This window comes from Taeniopygia guttata, chromosome 37 (assembly GCF_048771995.1).
Source record: "Taeniopygia guttata chromosome 37, bTaeGut7.mat, whole genome shotgun sequence".
Taxonomy (NCBI): Eukaryota; Metazoa; Chordata; class Aves; order Passeriformes; family Estrildidae; genus Taeniopygia; species Taeniopygia guttata.
The window spans coordinates 4,415,103-4,432,872 of NC_133062.1; the positions used below are offsets into that span (position 1 = coordinate 4,415,103).

A 17,770-nucleotide genomic window follows, 5' to 3' on the forward strand; every position below is an offset into this window, starting at 1 on the left:
GGAACTCCAGTACGAGCTGGAGTCCAAGGCAGCGAAGTGGTACGCCACTATTGATATTGCCAATGCATTTTTCTCCATTCCTCTGGCAGCAGAATGCAGGCCTCAGTTTGCCTTTACGTGGAGGGGAGTGCAGTATACCTGGAACCGACTGCCCCAGGGGTGGAAGCACAGTCCTACCATCTGCCATGGACTGATCCAGACTGCACTAGAAAAGGGTGAGGCTCCAGAACATCTACAATATATTGATGATATCATTGTATGGGGGAACACAGCAGCAGAAGTGTTTGAGAAAGGAGAGAAAATCATCCGAATCCTCCTGGAAGCTGGTTTCGCCATCAAGAAGAGTAAAGTGAAGGGACCTGCTCGAGAGATCCAGTTCTTGGGAGTGAAGTGGCAAGATGGACGGCGTCAGATTCCTACAGATGTCATCAACAAGATCACAGCCATATCCCCACCAACCAACAAGAAAGAGACACAAGCTTTCTTAGGCGCCATCGGTTTCTGGAGAATGCACATTCCTGAGTACAGTCAGATCGTGAGTCCTCTCTACCTGGTCACCTGCAAGAAGAATGATTTCTGCTGGGGTCCTGAGCAGCAGCAAGCTTTCACCCAGATAAAGCAGGAAATTGCTCATGCAGTAGCCATTGGCCCAGTCAGGACAGGACCAGATGTGAAGAACGTGCTCTACTCTACAGCCGGGAACCATGGTCTGTCCTGGAGCCTTTGGCAGAAGGTGCCTGATGAGACTCGGGGCCGACCACTGGGATTTTGGAGTCGGACCTACAGAGGGTCTGAAGCCAACTACACCCCAACAGAGAAGGAAATCTTGGCTGCTATGAAGGAGTTCCAGCCGCCTCAGAGGTGATTGGCACAGAAGCACAACTCCTCCTGGCACCCCGACTACCGGTGCTGGGGTGGATGTTCAGAGGAAAGGTTCCCTCCACCCACCATGCCACCAGTGCTACATGGAGCAAGTGGATTGCTCTCATCACACAGCGTGCCCATATTGGTAAGCTGAATCACCCTGGGATTTTGGAAGTAATTACAAATTGGCCCGAAGGTGAAAGTTTTGATGTCACAGATGAAGAAGAACAAGTGACAAGGGCTGAAGAAGCTCCACCATACAACCAACTGCCAGCAGAGGAAACCCGCTACGCTCTCTTCACTGATGGTTCCTGTCGCATCGTAGGGGTGAATCGGAAGTGGAAAGCAGCTGTATGGAGTCCCACACGATGGGCTGCAGAGGCCACTGAAGGAGAAGGTGGATCGAGCCAACTCGCTGAACTCAAGGCTGTTCAACTGGCCCTAGACATTGCAGAAAGGGAGAAGTGGCCAAAGCTCTACCTCTACACTGATGCATGGATGGTAGCCAATGCTCTGTGGGGGTGGCTAGAGAGGTGGAAAGAAGCTAACTGGCAGCGTAGAGGAAAACCAATTTGGGCTGCTGAAGAGTGGAAAGATATCGCTACCCGGGTAGAGAAGCTACCTGTGAAGGTTCGCCATGTAGATGCCCATGTCCCCAGAAGCAGAGCTAATGAAGAGCAGCAAAACAACCAGCAGGTAGATCAGGCTGCGAAGATAGGGGTATCAAAGATAGACCTCGACTGGGAACACAAGGGAGAGTTGTTCCTAGCATGATGGGCCCATGATGCCTCAGGCCATCAGGGTAGAGATGCCACTTATAAGTGGGCACGAGACCGAGGGGTGGATCTAACCATGGACTGTATTTCTCAGGTGATCCACGACTGTGAGACCTGTGCTACCATCAAACAGGCCAAGCGGGTGAAGCCCCTGTAGTATGGTGGGCGGTGGTCCAAGTACAGCTATGGGGAGGCCTGGCAGATTGACTACATCACACTGCCCCAGACACACCAAGGTAAGTGCTACGTGCTCAGTGGTTGCTTCTAGCCACCACTGGATGGTTGGAAAGCTACCCTGTGTTTCATGCTACAGCCCGTAACACCATCCTGGGCCTTGAAAAGCAGGTCCTTTGGAGGCATGGTACCCCTGAGAGGATTGAGTCAGACAATGGGACTCATTTCAAGAATAGCCTTATCAACACCTGGGCTAGGGAACATGGCATTGAGTGGGTGTACCACATCCCCTACCATGCACCAGCTGCAGGCAAAGTGGAGAGGTACAATGGACTGTTAAAAACCACCTTGAAAGCATTGGGTGGGGGATCTTTCAAGAACTGGGAGCAGAATCTGGCAAAAGCCACCTGGTTAGTTAACACCTGAGGCTCTACCAGTCGATTGGGCCCTGCCCAATCTCAGCTTTTGCATATCGTAGATGGAGACAAAGTCCCAGTGGCACATGTCAGAGGTTTGTTAGGGAAATCAGTGTGGATCAGTTCTGGCTCGAGTACAGACAAACCCATTCGTCTTTGCACAGGGACCAGGTTGTACATGGTGGATAATGCAGAAAGATGGAAGAACACGATGTGTACCTCAGGGAGATCTGATTGTTGGGTGAGAACTATGTGTAAATATCACTGTTTGCTGAATATTACTGCCATTGTCTGTGTATAGCTGTATATTGGATGTATAATATATGTGTTTGTAGGGTTTGAATATATATATTAGTTTTAGTAGTAAGCTGACGATACGGGGATAAGGGGTGGAATGTCCTAGGTTGGCTGTATGATGCCTTTATCCCCAATCGTCTGCTCTGTTTATGTTGAATAATAAGTTCTACACCTTTAAGACTTGTTCCAGGAGTGAAGGGGGGCAGGGGGGGGAAGAAGCGCGGACTTTGTTTTCAAGAACTGCACTCCCTCCTCCACATTCCTGCTCCTGGACTGTGTCGTCTGCGGATGGACAGACAACGAGAGAGCTCTCCTTTGTTTTTTTTCTAGTTACTTTTAGCTAGCTGAGGAAAAAAAGTTCCCTGGACTGTGGTGTTTTCCCTTTCTCTGGACCTGCTCTGGACTGAACCCCCAGAAGAGCAGCAGCAGCAGCACCTGTGGCCCAGCGGGCCGGGCCTGGGCCGTGGCATTTCCAGCGCCGGAGGGACTGATCAGAGACTGAGTGAGCCCAGCTGCAACCCAGGGGATTTTTCTGAGTTCATCTCTCTCTTGGAGTGGCGGGAAGTTTTATTGTTTAATATTAAGTTTGCTTGTTTAATAAACAGGTTTTTTCCACTTTCCTCCAAAGAGGTATCCTTCCCGAACTGGTTGGGGGGAGGGGCCAATTGAATCTGCTTTCCTAAGGGAACCCTTTTAGGGTTCTTTCCCTAAATTTGCCCTGAACCAGGACAGTTATCCACCACGGAGAGACGAGGACATCCGAGTTTAGACCAAAGCCAATTTTATTGAGTGTACCAGGTGTTTATACAGGGATTTACTTCTATGGTGCTTATATAGGGCTCTGTTTTTGGTAACAATTTCCCATTGGTTACACATTCTTTGTGACATACAGCAACCTGGGAACATTTATCTTATCACAAAGTCTCACACCATGTTGCTTGATCACTCCTTGCCCAGGGAGACTTAAACTGTGTCGGTGTCTCCCACAGTTTCTGCTCAGTCAGGGCTCAGATATCGGGCCCCTTTATCAGCTCCACTGCTTTACTCTCTGTTTTATTCCCCATACGGGGGCACCAGGGCTCTGCCCAACAGGGGTCACTGGGGATCATCCAGCCCGGATCCTCCCATGGGGAATGGAGCTGGAGCAGCGCACCAAGCTCTTCCCTCACTCTCTTCCCTCACTCCAAGCTCTTCCCTCACTCTCTTCCCTCACTCCAAGCTCTTCCCTCACTCTCTTCCCTCACTCCAAGCTCTTCCCTCACTCTCTTCCCTCACTCAAAGCTCTTCCCTCAATCTGGGCACTCACAGGGCTTCCCTTACTGGTGCCTCCGTTGGTGTCGGGTCAAGGCTGAGCTCTGTGAGAAGCTCTTCCCACACTCCCCACACTCGTAGGGCCTCTCCCCTGTGTGGATGCGCCGGTGCACGGTGAGGTGGGAGTTGCGGTTGAAGCCCTTCCCGCAGTCAGGGCAGCAGAAGGGCCTCTCCTCTGTGTGAATCCGCTCATGTAGGAGGAGATTGGAGCTGGTGTGAAACCTCTTCCCACACTGGGGACACTTGTAGGGCCTCTGCCCAGTGTGGATGCGCGCGTGTTTTCTCAGGTCTGAGCTCCACCCAAAGCCCTTCCCACACTTTCCACACTCGTAGGGGCGTTCCCCAGTGTGGATCACCTGGTGCTCGATCAGGCCAGACTTGTGTCTGAAACCCTTCCCACACCTCCCACACTCGTAGGGCCTCTCCCCGGTGTGGATGCGCCGGTGCACGGTGAGGTGGAAGTTGCGGTTGAAGCCCTTCCCGCAGTTGGGGCAGCAGAAGGGCCTCTCCTCTGTGTGAATCCGCTCATGTACGAGGAGATCGGAGCTGGTCCGAAACCTCTTCCCACACTCCCCGCACTCATAGGGCCTCTCCCCAGTGTGGATCCTCTGGTGCACAATCAGGCTGGATCTCCGGCTGAAACCCTTCCCACATTCCAAGCACTTGTGGGGCTTCTCCCTGCCATAAGACTTCTCCACAAGCTCCGAGCTCCGGCTGGATCTCCGCCCGCCTTTCTGGCTCAGGGGGGCTCTTTCCTCCCCGCAGCTCCCTGGGCTGGGTTTGCAGCTCCTCCTCCTGCAGCATCTCCGGAGCTTTTCCTCCTCCTCCATCCAGACACGCCCAGGGAATGAAAAATCCTGGTTTGGGGAAAAAAACAAGAGGAGAGAACCTTGGACTCGAGGTTACTCCTTGCCCAAGTTCATCTCAGGAAGTGATTGGGAATCTTATGTCTGTAAGAACCTCCAAAACACCAAGATTCAGCCCAAAAATCCTACAAACTTCCAAGACACAGATCAAAAACTCCCCAAACATCACAAGTCAGCAAAAACCTCCTCCAAAACATAAAGATTCAGCTGCCACATAAAACCAAAGCACCAACATTTAGCCCAAGAAAGCTCAGAAACACCAAGATGCACCCCTAGAAAATCCTGGATCCCCCTCCACAGTCACCTGCTGCATGTGGGGGGAGCAATGCTCCTGGGGCTGGGGGGAGGCTGCAGATACAGGGAGAGGTGGAACCTTCTGCTGCTTCCTCCTTCTGCTCCTCCTCCTCCTCCTGTGTCTCTAACTCTTCCTCACACTCCTCTTCCTCCTGCTATTCTTCCTTCCCCTGCACAATCCCACCTTCCCCTGCCACCTGCATCGTTTGACCATTCTGTTCCTCAAGCCTGCTTCTCCTTCCCTTCTCCTCCTGCCCCCAGGCCCAGCACCCACTGCCGGCTCCCTCTCCCCCCCAGACCCACAGCATCCCAGCCGAGGGGCAGGGATGGAGCTGGGGCAGGTCGGGCTGGGGCAGCGCTGGGCTCTCGGCCGCTCCCGCCCGCACTCGGTCCCCACTGCAGCCGCTCCCGCCAGGACAGCGCGGGGGGGCCCGGCCTTGGCGCTGCCCCACTCCCACCTCCCCAAATTCCCCTCGCGGGGGCGATGGGGCCGAGGGGGGGGGCGCAGGTGGGGTCCAGGTGGGGAACGCGGGGAGCTGCGAGTCTGCCTGGCAACTGGTGAGTCATCAGCGCCGCGGGCTCTGATTGGCTGAGCTCTGCCTGAGGGCTGCGGCTGCAGCAAAGAGGGGACACCCTGCTCCAGGGGGGATGTCCCACAAACGGGGGACCCCCATGAAAGGAACAAGAGCAAAGTGTCTTTACAAACAGATGCTCTGAATCTGCTCGGAGATAGGGTCAAGCAACTTTCATGTAAGGAAGTGACAGGAGAAGCCTTGGTTTCAGAAAATGTTATCAGTTGATGACACAGACTGCTGCTCAGCCAAGGTCCTGCTCAGTTCATGAACTTCCAGAAGAACAACAAAGACTTAACAGAGCCATGAATATCGTTTGCTATATAAAAGCAGGGAGCATATTAAGGGAGTATGTAGTAGGTGGATTAGGAAGTCTGTAGCTCTCAAGTGCTTCAGCCAATGGGGAAAGCAGAGGGAGATGTGGCCAGGAGAATTAGGATGAAAAGGAGGCTGTGTCCTCCAACAATTGGAGAGATCCCATGGGGAATGTCCCATGGCCTCTCCCATTTTTAGAAATGAAATTAATTTCACAGGACTCCTCTGTCTGCTTTGTGGACAGAAACCTCTGGTGATGTCAATTTTCCTGCACACTCTGGGGCAGGGAGTGCAGCTGAAGGTGCCTCACCCACTTTGGGTGATCGGCTCCCTTGGCTGGTGGCGGCACCGGGGATTGATTTGGGGCCCGGGAGTGACCAGGAGACAGACGAGTGACACATCAGGGGGGTCTGTGAAGAGTCAGCAGGGAGAGAGCACTGAAAATCTCATCAGTGAGTGCCCTGGGATCTTCGGGGAGTGAACATGGCAGGGCACCCATGGAGGGGAGAAAAGGGAAAGCCAGGGAGGGGTCCTTGACAAAGGGAGGATGATCCCAAAATGTCTCTGAAGGGTCCCTTGGGAGAATGCTGAGGTAGCTTGCACATTCCCCCAGAGGTAATTAATGACATGGACACCCAGGGGGGCAATAAGGGAAGGGGAGAAGGGATTTGGACAACAGGGGATGGATGGTGTTGGTGTGCTGGGAAGGGATCGGGTGAAGGGGAGTGTGCAGCAATATGGTTCAGGCAAGAAGCAGCAGGAGGAATGTGTGTGGTAAGAAAAAGGATGATGGCAAAGAGGAGGAACAGAAAAATACTCAGGATTGGGATGTTTTTCATCAGGGTCTTATCCTGACAATTTGCCAGCTGATACTTTGAATTCCCAGTTTCCAGGAGAGGAAAAGCAGGAGGTCAGGATGTCAGGGGTTTCTCTGTGGTGGGCAGCGGCAGCAGCGGGCGCAGAGGTGCGGGACCGGGAGCAGGGCTGGGGGCCTGTGGGGAGCTGCGGGGCCGGGCCGGGGCTGTGGGGCAGCCGGGGCTCAGCGCCGGGCGATGCCTGACCCCACCAGCCCCGGGCAGGGCCGGCAGTGGCCCCCGGCCCCCAGGAGGCTGCGGGACGCCCCGGCCGCTGCCCGGCCCCGGGGAGCTGCCGGCCCTGCCCGCCGGGGGGGCCGCCTTTGGACACTGCGGCAGGACAGGCACCGGCTCTGCCATCCGGGCTGTGCAGGGGACCCTGAGCACAAGGAGCAAAACAAAGGAACCTCTGGGACATGCAGAGTGCACACGGATGGATCAGGATTTTCTGTGAAGGATTTGGCTTGGGTCCCTGCAGAAAGGAAAGATTTTGCAGAAAGCTCAGCAGCTCTCAGAGGATGAGCACCCACAGGCAGTGACCGGGGCTGCAGGAGTGGCACAAGAAGGCCCTGCAGCACTTGGGCACAAAGGCACAGCAGCTGAAGGCAAGGAGGGATGAGCAAAAGGCCAAGCTGAAGGCAAAGGCCATGGCAGAGTTCCCACAGCCCCTGAGGGACCAACCCCAGGGCCCAAGGGGGCCCCAGCACCCAGGGGACGGCCTCGGCCACAAGCACCTGGCAGAGGCATTGCCCTCCTGGCCAGGGCAGAGCCCACCCAAACAGCCCCTGGGAAGGAGTCAGGGCTCCAGCTGCAGCCCACAAGGACACTGCAAGCACAGACAGCAGCACCCTCAGGAGGAGCGAGTCCACCCCTGCATGGACATGGATTGTCAGGGCTCTCTGAGCTCCCATCCCACCGGGGACCCACCACACTGCAGCCCTGGAGAACATCCAGGCTGGGTCTGCATCCAGAGGAGGCCTCTCCTGATGGACACAGGGACCTCTACATCCACTCTGAATCTTACACCTAAGGGGGGAACACTGTAAAGGAATGTTTTCATTATTAAGGGAATAAATGGGAAAGTTGAGCTGGTGTCATTTGTTCAATCACTATTAGGAGCTGTGGAGGATTGGTTTGAAATAAACCGATTTCTTTTCTTCCTACTGTGATTGTTATTAACTAGGAAGGAATTTGATGGTGGCATTGTAATATTGTAAAAGGTGATACAGAGGCTATTGCTGCTGTACCTTTGTGTCAAATGTCTGGCACGGCCTGTGCTGAAGGGAACCCAGGGGTGTGGGATGCCCCAGAGGGAAAATTTGATGTGGAGCCTCTCCAAATTACTTGGAAGCAACCAGGACAAGTGGGGGCTAAAACAACACCCTGTTCCAGGGGAGGGAAGGAAGGGCTCACAGCCTGGTATGGAATCCCTGCTAAAGGCAGGGCTCTTGGAGCCAGGGATGTCTCCCTACAGCACTCCTATCCTGCCAGTCAGGGAATCTGATGGCTCCAATGAGGAGCACAAGAACAAGTGGTAGACAAAGCCTCTGTGAAATGGCTGAATTTTCTAGATAAAAAACAATTTTTGAGTATTAAGGGAAAAAGTGCAAATGGTGGAGAAAAACGTTAAATATTTGGGACATATTTTGATTGAAGTTACGTGGTTGAATGACCAAGAGAAGGTGTGGGCAATCTCAGAAGTAACGTTATCCAGGACCAAAAAGGAGCTGCGACAATTGTGAGATTTAATAGAGAATTACACAGCCTGGATTGAGGATTCTCTGTTCCAGCCAGAACATTGTAGGACTTTTTAACCCCAGACAGCCTACACGTTGTTGTATGGACAGGAGAAAGAGAATAAAACTTGAGAAAATGAAAAACAAAAAATATTGATGCCTCAGCTGTGGCTCTTCCGGACTCAGAAAAGAAATTGGAATTGTAGGTGAATGTTCAATAGGGCCATGCCAAAGGAATTCTTGGGCCAAAATGTTTCACCCAGTGGCCAGAGTGGCCTCATTGTCTGCAGAATTGTGCAGCCACAGCTTCAACGGGAACCGAGGCCCAAAACCTGATGACAACAGGATCTCCAACTGTTCCAGTCTGCCATCAAGTTCAAGCTTTGATAACCAAAAGAGCCTCGCAATGGATGAGCAGTGCTCGGTTATTACAGTGTGAAACTTGTTCAGTGGCACAGGAGGATTCAGAACTGAGGACAGGGGAAGGGTTTAACCCAGCCTCCTGTTTGAACAGCCCCCAGAGGGGCTGGGAAGAAACCCAGCACTGCATTCAAGTGACACAGCTCCAGACCCAGCCTGGGCAAGATTCAGGAGACATTGCCTGGCCTGAGGCAGAAAATGTCTTTGTGGATGGCTCTTCAAGGGCAGCAGAAGGGAAAAGAGTCCCAAGACACGCTGTTATTGAGGAAAGGGAATCAGACAAAGCCCAGGTTACCCCCCATGGTCAGCTCAACTGGCACAGCTGTGTGTGCTTGTAAGAGCCTGGAACTGAAATGCCCTGAGCAGGAAGGCTTCAATATCTTCTGGTGACACCATCTCACCTAACAGGGGGGCAAAAGCAATTCTGATTGCTCAGCAGCCACTGGATCACTTATTAAGGTATTTCTAAAAGACATAACTCCAATAAAAGGTATTGTGGAAGCAACAGACACAGACAGCAGAACTCATTTTACAGGAAAGATCCTCCAGGGGGTTATGGCAGCTTTAGGAATACAATGGGACCTCCAGAACCCCTGGCACCCCCAGAGCTCAGGCTGGGTACAAAAAATGAAAGGGGATGGAAAGAAACACCTTTGAAAGCTGGGATAGAAACCAAGATGCCATGGGTACGGCTTTTGCCATTTGCTTGGGCAAGAAGAAGAGCCAGACCCAGGGCAGATATTCAATCATTTCCCCTTGCAATTGATCTCAGGAATTCCTTACCCTGGGAATTCTCCACCTAGTGCAGGGTGGAGATAAGGGATGCACATTTAAAGCAGTCTGTGGCCAGAATCCTGTCTCTGGTGCAATCTCTCCCCCAGGAAGCTGGGCTGGCACAGAGCCTGCCTTGGCACTTTGCTGTTGCCACCATCCCAGCAGGACATCGGCCCACACATCCTCTGCTGAAATCCTCGGCCTGGCCACCCTCCTTTGGCAGCTCCAGCCACCGGGGACAGCCCTTGCTGCCACTGCTGCAGCTTCAGCGCTCTCTGGGCCTGCCCTGCCACAGCTGCTGGGCAAGACCACGGGACAATTCCACTCTGGCTCTCACTTACACTCACACACTGCCCTGCCTGCCATGGCATTGATGGAAAATACACCAGCTCATAGACTTTAACATTGTTAACCTTTCATTTCTCTACTCTGGCTTGCTTTGCCTTGGCCCTGGGGAAAGAAATGTTAAAGGTTTTGTTAAGGGATGTTGCACCACTCAATGGAGATGAGTTTAACATCTCAACACACTGGGAATGGCCCAAAAGATACCCACAAAGATAATGCCCAGCAGCAAAACATCAACCCCAGCAGCAAACAGCAATCAACACCTACCCCAGACACTGCCAGGGCTGCAGACACCTGGTCTGCAAAAGGCTGAGAAGGAAATCCAGCACTTCCCACTTCATTAACAGCTGAAGCAAAGAAATCTGCACAACTTGAAACTACAGAACATTAAACCAGTGGATTTAGATTGCTTTAGACTGTATTAAATTAGGGAAAAATCGAGTAAAACCCACGTGTCATGGAACGATTTTCTCTGCACACTTGGGCTATGTGGAGATGGAATGATTTCTGTTGCACATCCTGGCCAGAATGAAGAAATGCCTTTACTCTAACACTAAACATATTGGTGGAGTTTTTCGTTTTCCTGTAGCTTCAGTGCAGAGTATATAGCATGAGAATATTTTTTAAAATAATCCTACTTCTATGTCGCTGGTTAGGTTTGGTCAGGGATGTTAGAATGGGTTTTTACTCTGAGAAAAACGAGAAAAAAATTAATGGACTTGGAACTTTTTTGTGTGTTCTTGTTTCACTTTTAGCGATGCCAAAATTTTGGTCAGGGTTTTTTGACATTCACCTTTAGGCTGCATTTTGCAAAACTAGAAGAGATTTAAAGGTGCCCTTTTAACTCATAAACATTAAACAGAGGATTTGAAGGGGAAAAAAAAAGCAGCAGGTTTTAGGGGGGCACATTTGAGGCTGCTGAAGGCTGCTCTGGAAGAGAAGCTGCATTCCAGGCACCCAGGAGAGGAGCTTTAGAAATGCAAATTAACACTGATGGGGCAGAGTGGGGACAATGTACCTGGCTCTTCTTGCCTGGGGCAGGAATTGGCTGATTCCCTCTGCCCCTCACCCCAAGCTCTGCCTGCTTGCACAGATGGAATCTGCACGGCTGAAGACAGAGCCCATGGTGAGGATCTGACTCTGAAACAGAAATGGCTGAGGCTGCAAAGGGAAACAGCAAATGGAGAATGTTGTGAAAACTTCACTAAAATAAGCGGGGGGGATCATCCTCCTGCCCACTCCAACATCTGCTGTCACTGTCTGTGCTGTACAGGGTGTATCAGAGCACTGGGGCTTTTGCTAGAACAAGTCCAGGGAAATTAGTTGGAATTCAAGTATTTGATGCTATATTTAGAAAAATGCAGTCATTCATGCAGCCCCAGCTTGAGGGAGCACACAGAAATGGGGAAAAGATGAAGGGCCACCAGAAAAAATCCTACAACACCATGGACCAGACCCTGGGAACCCAAACCAATTCACATCAGGAGACAGAGAACCCATTTATCATTTCAATGGCATCATTAGATTACAAACTGTCCTCGAAAAAAACCAACCAGACAGCTCCAGCTCCTGACCTTCCTGCTGACCAATCCACTGAAATGAGGAACACAACATTTCACTAGGGGATGGGACCAGATTTTCTGTTAGCAGAAAAAGCAGGAGTTTGTGGAGAACTAAATGATTCAAACTGCTGTTGGCAAAGAGACGACAAAGGTAAAGTGCTGAGAAACATAAAAAAGGAAATAGGTGAACAGTTTATGTGTTGGTCCAAACATGGAAAGGATGGGAATGGGACACACTTTCGTGGCTCTTGGGCAGACCAGGGGTTAAACGAGTGCTGCTTCTCCTCTTCTGTGCTGCAGCAACTCTCATCTTTTTACCATGCCCCACACCTTGGCAGTGCAGCTCATCCAGCAGCTGAGCCAGGGGATGCAGGTGGCAGCCAGGCCTCCTGATCCACAAACGGCTACAAAAGGACAGGGAATGAGGGCACCGAGAATAATCCCAAAACCAAAGAGGACCCGGGAAGAACAAAACAGAGTCAAGGACTGAATCTGCCTGGAGATAGGGCCAGGCACCTGTAGATAAGGAAGTAGCGGGGGAAACCCTCAATTCCAATAAATTTCAGAAATTGAGCCACACAATTTCTCAAAGTCCCGCAAAATTCCCGAACTTCCAGGAGAACAAAGACTTAACAGAGCCATGAATATCGGCTGGTATACAAAAGGAGGGTGCATATTAACGAGGACAGGCAGCAGGCGCATCGGGAAGTCTGAACCTTCCAAGGACCTCAGCCCGTGGGCAAAGGCAGAGGGAGATGCGGCCGGGAAAATGAGGATAAAAAGGAGGCTGCGGACTACAACCATGGCAGAGAGCGCACGGCAAATGCCCCACGGCCTCTCCCCGTGCTCGGCAATAAAGTCACTTTTACAGGACTCCTCGCTCTCCTCCGGCCACAGAAACCTCCGGCGACGGGAATTTCCCCGCACGCTCCCGGCCGCGGGGCAGCCCCCTCTGTCCTACCCACAGCAGCCGGGCCGAGCCAGCGCTGCTCCGGCAGCGGCTCCTGCCCAGGCCCCGGCGGGAAGGAGACCGCGGGCAGCCGCTCCCGCCGCGCCCTCAGCCCGGGGCCGGCACGGGCCGGACACGGCACCACCGACCCGCCGCAGCCCCCTGCCGCCCCCTCCGCCCGCAGCCAGCCCCGAGCCCCCGCAGAACCCAGCGCGGCTCCCACCTGCGCCGGGGCCGCCTCCGAGCTCCGCCGACGCCGCCTCACCGCGCTCCGGCCGCTGCCGCCGCTCCCGGGCCCGCACAGACGCTCCTGGCGCCAATGGCGCCGCTGCCCGCCCACGGCCGCCCTCAGCCCGCCGCCGGGGCCGTGCTGCGCCCCGCTCCCACCAATCAGCGCGCCGCAACCACGACTGACGTCACCAGCGGCCAATGGCAGCGAGCTGGGGGCGGGCTCTGCGCACGGCCCAGACTCGCCCCGCGCTCTCAGGGCCCCCCGCGCTGCGTGAGGGCAAAGCCGGAGATGAGCAACAGCCCCGGGACGGGCCCGGGCCCGAGGCGGGATTGAGCTGCCCACACAAACAAACTTCTCCGCACCTCCCGCCACGGCTTTCCCGGCCCTGCGCCTTCCGTGCCTCCGCCTCTGCGGGAAGCCCGGGAGCCTCACTTCTCCTGCCCCTCATTAGTGCATCGGTGCTTGGCTTTGATTTCCCCCAAAAAGGGAAACCTGCCCAAAGCCCTGTGGGTGAGCGGGGGAGGGGAGAGATTTCTGGCAGAAAACTCCAAAGACTCAGAGCAGGATGAGGAGAAGTCAGTGCAGAGCCTTAAATGCAGCTTTCCCCACGCCTCCCTGCTCCCAGCTGCACCTGCTCCCCCGGCAGGGCAGGAGACAGGGAATGGGGCCATGCTCAGCTCATCCCCCGCGGCTTCTCCCTCTGCTCAGGGACAGGAGTCGTTCCCTGCTGCACCCTGTGCTCTCTCCCAGCCGAGACTTCTCCAGGAACTTCTCCGAGCCGAGTCCATCCCCTGGGGCACAGCCCCCTCCAAGTGCTGCAGCGTGGGTCACTGTGCCACGGGCTCGGTCCCGCCAGGCCAGGCTGCTCCAGCGGGGCCCCTCTGCCCGCGGGGTCACAGCCTCCTCTCAGGCATCCCCGAGCTCCAGCCTGGCTCCTACAGGGGCTGCAGGGGGATCTCTGCATCCCCACGGACCTGCAGGGGGATCTCTGCATCCCCATGGACCTGCAGGGGGATCTCTGCATCCCCATGGACCCGCAGGGGGATCTCTGCATCCCCACGGACCTGCAGGTGGATCTCTGCATCCCCACGGACCTGCAGGTGGATCTTTGCATCCCCACGGACCTGCAGGGGGATCTCTGCATCCCCACGGACCTGCAGGGGGATCTCTGCATCCCCACGGACCTGCAGGGGGATCTCTGCATCCCCATGGAGCTACAGGGGGATCTCTGCATCCCCATGGACCTGCAGGGGGATCTCTGCATCCCCATGGGGCTACAGGGGGATCTCTGCAGCCGTATTGTAATATATGTTATGGAATAATTCGTGCTTTTGTAAAATATACATCAAGTCAGTTGTGCTTGTACAAAAAGATTCTTAAAGTTTTAAAAGACCAGAAGCAGCAGCCGGGGCTGCAGAAACCACAGATGACAGAGAAAGAAAGACCTAATTTACAAATGAAAAAACGTGGCTCCGTGCAGAGATGGGCTCTTTCCGGGGGCAATCGAGGAGGCACCCAATGTGAAAAACGCATAATATATAGCTCTTTGCGCAGTTACTGTATGTATTATGTTAGTTTGATTCGTAGTGCTGTATTAACATTTTAATAGCATGGTAAATGTAGTTTTGTAGTTAAAATGAAGCTTTAGTAGTTAAAATAGAAACTCCTTATGTGTTTTGTTTCTTATTTTAAGGAATGAGAGACTCGCTTTGACGTAACCATCACAGAACTCCTAAATCTTCCAGAGAAGAGGAATTTATGGCTTTCTTGTCAGAAGAAGCTAATTTCTTCAGGCCTTGCCATGGGGATTAAAGGAAACAGTTGGCATATAACAGACAGAGTTCCTTGTTTTAAATAGAATGTATGCATAACCATGAAGGATCTATGAATATGCAATAGTGTAGTTTTAAGGGTGATTCCTTTGTTCACAAGGTATGCTTGTTGTGGCTTAAGTGCCCGAGAGCTCCGGGCTGGAGCGGAGGGGCTGCGGGAGGAGGAGGAGGGACAGGAGGAGCGGCGGGAGCAGGAGCGGGAGAATCCCGCCGCTCGCACCGCCCGCACGCCGGGGCTGCAGCACCCCCTGCCCCGCCAGCATCGCCCCAGCCCCGAGCCGCAGGGCAGGGGGAGGCCGAGCTCGCCCCGGCTCTATCGAGGGGTCTCCGGGAGCATTTTTCTGGAGAGCGCTCGGAGCCGGCAGATGCCGAGCCCCGGATCCCTCCGGGCTCCCCAAGAGGAGCTTTTTCGGGGGGAGAGGAGCTGTGATCGCCCCTCGGAGGGTCCCGGGGGACCACGCGGGGCTGGCCCGGCACTGACAGGGCGGGACATTGGTTTTGGGGATCCCCGTGAGAGCCGGGGCTGCGGAACGTGGGACCCCCGGGGCGGCAGAGGGGAAGGGGCGATACCGGAGCTGCGGGACCCCCGGCAGCCGGAGATGAGGCGGGGACGGGACCCCTGAGCCTGGCAGGGCCTGTCCTGGGGTGACCTCACGATGCTCGAACCCCCATTGGTCCGTTTGGCCCCGAAATGAGTTCTGCACCTTCAGGGCTGGTTCTGAGAGCGAAGAGGGGGAGGAAGAAGCGCGCAGTTTGTTTTCAGGAGCTGCACTCACCCCTCCACATTCCGGCTCCTGGGCTGCTGAGATGCCTTAAGGAGCTGGGACAGAGGCCAGACGGAGCCAAGAGGAATAAAGTGGACATTTATTGAAGTGCCTTCAAAGGCCACACCCCGGCAGTACCTGAGCCATGGTCGGGGCTCTGCTGGGATGGGTCCGAGATGGAAGCAAAAGAGGGCTTGGTCATGAGTTCTCACATTTTAATAACTCTTAGTCCATTTGCATACAGGATTTAACAGCCCAATTAATAGCTTCAAATTATGACATTTCATCCTCCTTGCTTGCCTGCCCTATGTTTTCCTGTCATTTGTGCTTTGGGCCTGAAGTTTGAAGAGATTGTCCTTGACTCTCCAGCTAGAACAGGATTGTTTTGTCTTCACCACCCTGTGAAAAGATCCCAGGAACACTTAATCTAAAGCTAGAAGCTGCACACCAAAACAGAACAGAAAAACTTAAACCTGAGGTATCAGTTGTCTGCCAACAGACAGCAGGACAGAGCTCTCCTTTGCTTTTAGTTAGTTTTTAGCTCGCTGAGGCAGAGAAGTTCCCTGGGCTGTGGTTTTTCTTTTTCTTTGGAGCTGTTTAAACCTGCTCTGGACTGAACACCAGAAGAGCACCGGCAGCTCACACCTGTGGGTCACCGGGCTGGTCCTGGGCCATGGAGGGACTGATCAGAGACTGAGTGAGCCGAGCTGCAGCCCACGGAGGGACTTTCTGAGTTTGTCATCTCTTTTGGAGCAACAACAGGTTTTGTTGTTTGATATTGTTCATTTTTTTTATGATGGTGAATGCTTTGCCTGTTAAATAAACAGGTTTTTTCTACTTTTCTCCAAGGAAATCTTTTCCCAAACTGGTTGGGGGAGAGGCCACTTGAATCTGCTTTCTAGAAAACCCTTTGGGGGTTTTCTCCCAAATTTGCCCTAAACCAGGACAGGGTGGTGGGGACAGGGGGGACCCCCAAGTGCCTGGACCGGGGGGAGGCTGGAGAGGGGGACCCTTGTACTGCAAAACCCCCCCAGCATCCCTAAGCAGGACCCTGGAGAAGGGGGATCCCCAGGGCCCATGAGGATCCCCAGCAGCCCTGACACGGGGGACACCAGAACCTCAGAGGGATGAGACTGGAAATGGAACACTCCTGGTGGCTCTTTTTGATCCACTCGTGATTTTTGGAGTTTTTTATGGACACCAGGAGACTTCTGGAGATGGATTTGGGCAGGAGGAATCCCCACCCCAAGGTGTTCACACCATTTTTTCCCCCACACCAGGATTTCCCACTCCCAAACTTTGGCTGGATGGAGGAGGAGGCTGTAAGGAAAATGCCCTGGGACACTGAGGCAGGTGAGAGGAAGTCAGTGCCCCTTTCCCCCTCTCTCCTGCTCCATCTCCCAGCCCAGCACAGCCCCGGCTGCAGGACAGCCCCGCTGCCGGTGCCCTCCTGCCGGGGACGCACCTGGGGTATCGCCTTGCCCTTCCCTGTGGCACGGAGGCAAATCCCATCCTCTCCTTGTCCTTCCTCCCCCAGAGTAGGAGCTGAGGATGGAGAGCAGGGAGGACAAATCCCCCCAGCAGAACATCGTGGAAGAGGATGTTTTGAGTGGCTCCATGGCTGAGGAATCGAATGGGGAGGAAAAGCCACGGAGATCCCACAGGAGGAGGGGCTGCAAACGCAGATCACGGGGATCTGAGGAGGAAAGACCCACCCTGTGCCGGGGAGGTGGGCAGAGCTTCAGCCAGGGATCAGAGCTGGTGGTCCAGGAACAGCCTCATGACAGGGAGAGGCCATACGAGTGCTCGGAGTGTGGGAAGAGCTTCAGGAAGAATTTCAACCTGATCTGCCACCAGAGGATCCACAGTGGGGAACGGCCTTACGAGTGTGGGGAGTGTGGGAATAGCTTCAGCCACAGGTCTGACCTGATTGTCCACCAGAGGTTCCACACTGGGGAGAGGCCCTACGAGTGTCCCCGGTGTGGGAAGAGGTTTCACACCAGCTCCCATCTCCTTGTGCATCAGCGAATTCACAGACAGGAGAGGCCCTTCCGCTGCCCCGACTGCGGGATGGGCTTCAAGCACAACTCCACCCTCGTCACCCACCGGCGCATCCACACTGGGGAGAGGCCCTACGAGTGTCCCCGGTGTGGGAAGAGCTTCTCAGACCGCTCATTCTTTACCCGGCACTAGCGGAGGCACCGGTAAGGGAAGCCCTGCGAGAACCCCGCCTGCAGGAAGAGCTTCGTGCGCTGCTCCAGCTCCATCCCCATCAGAGGACCCACCCTGGTCAAAGCCCTGGTGACCCACATTCCCTGTGATACACAGAGGGAAGTGGCTGCTGTTCCTTTTATTTTGCCTCTTATTATCTTTTATCTTCCTCCCTTCAAAACACAGAAAATTGGGGTTAAAATCAA

The 17,770-nt window shown here is 54.0% G+C and overlaps 1 pseudogene; it reads left to right on the forward strand.

The window, feature by feature from the left end:
* Positions 1-17,770, forward strand: part of LOC116807532 (uncharacterized) — a 1,256,502-nt pseudogene that overhangs the window by 1,175,730 nt on the left and 63,002 nt on the right.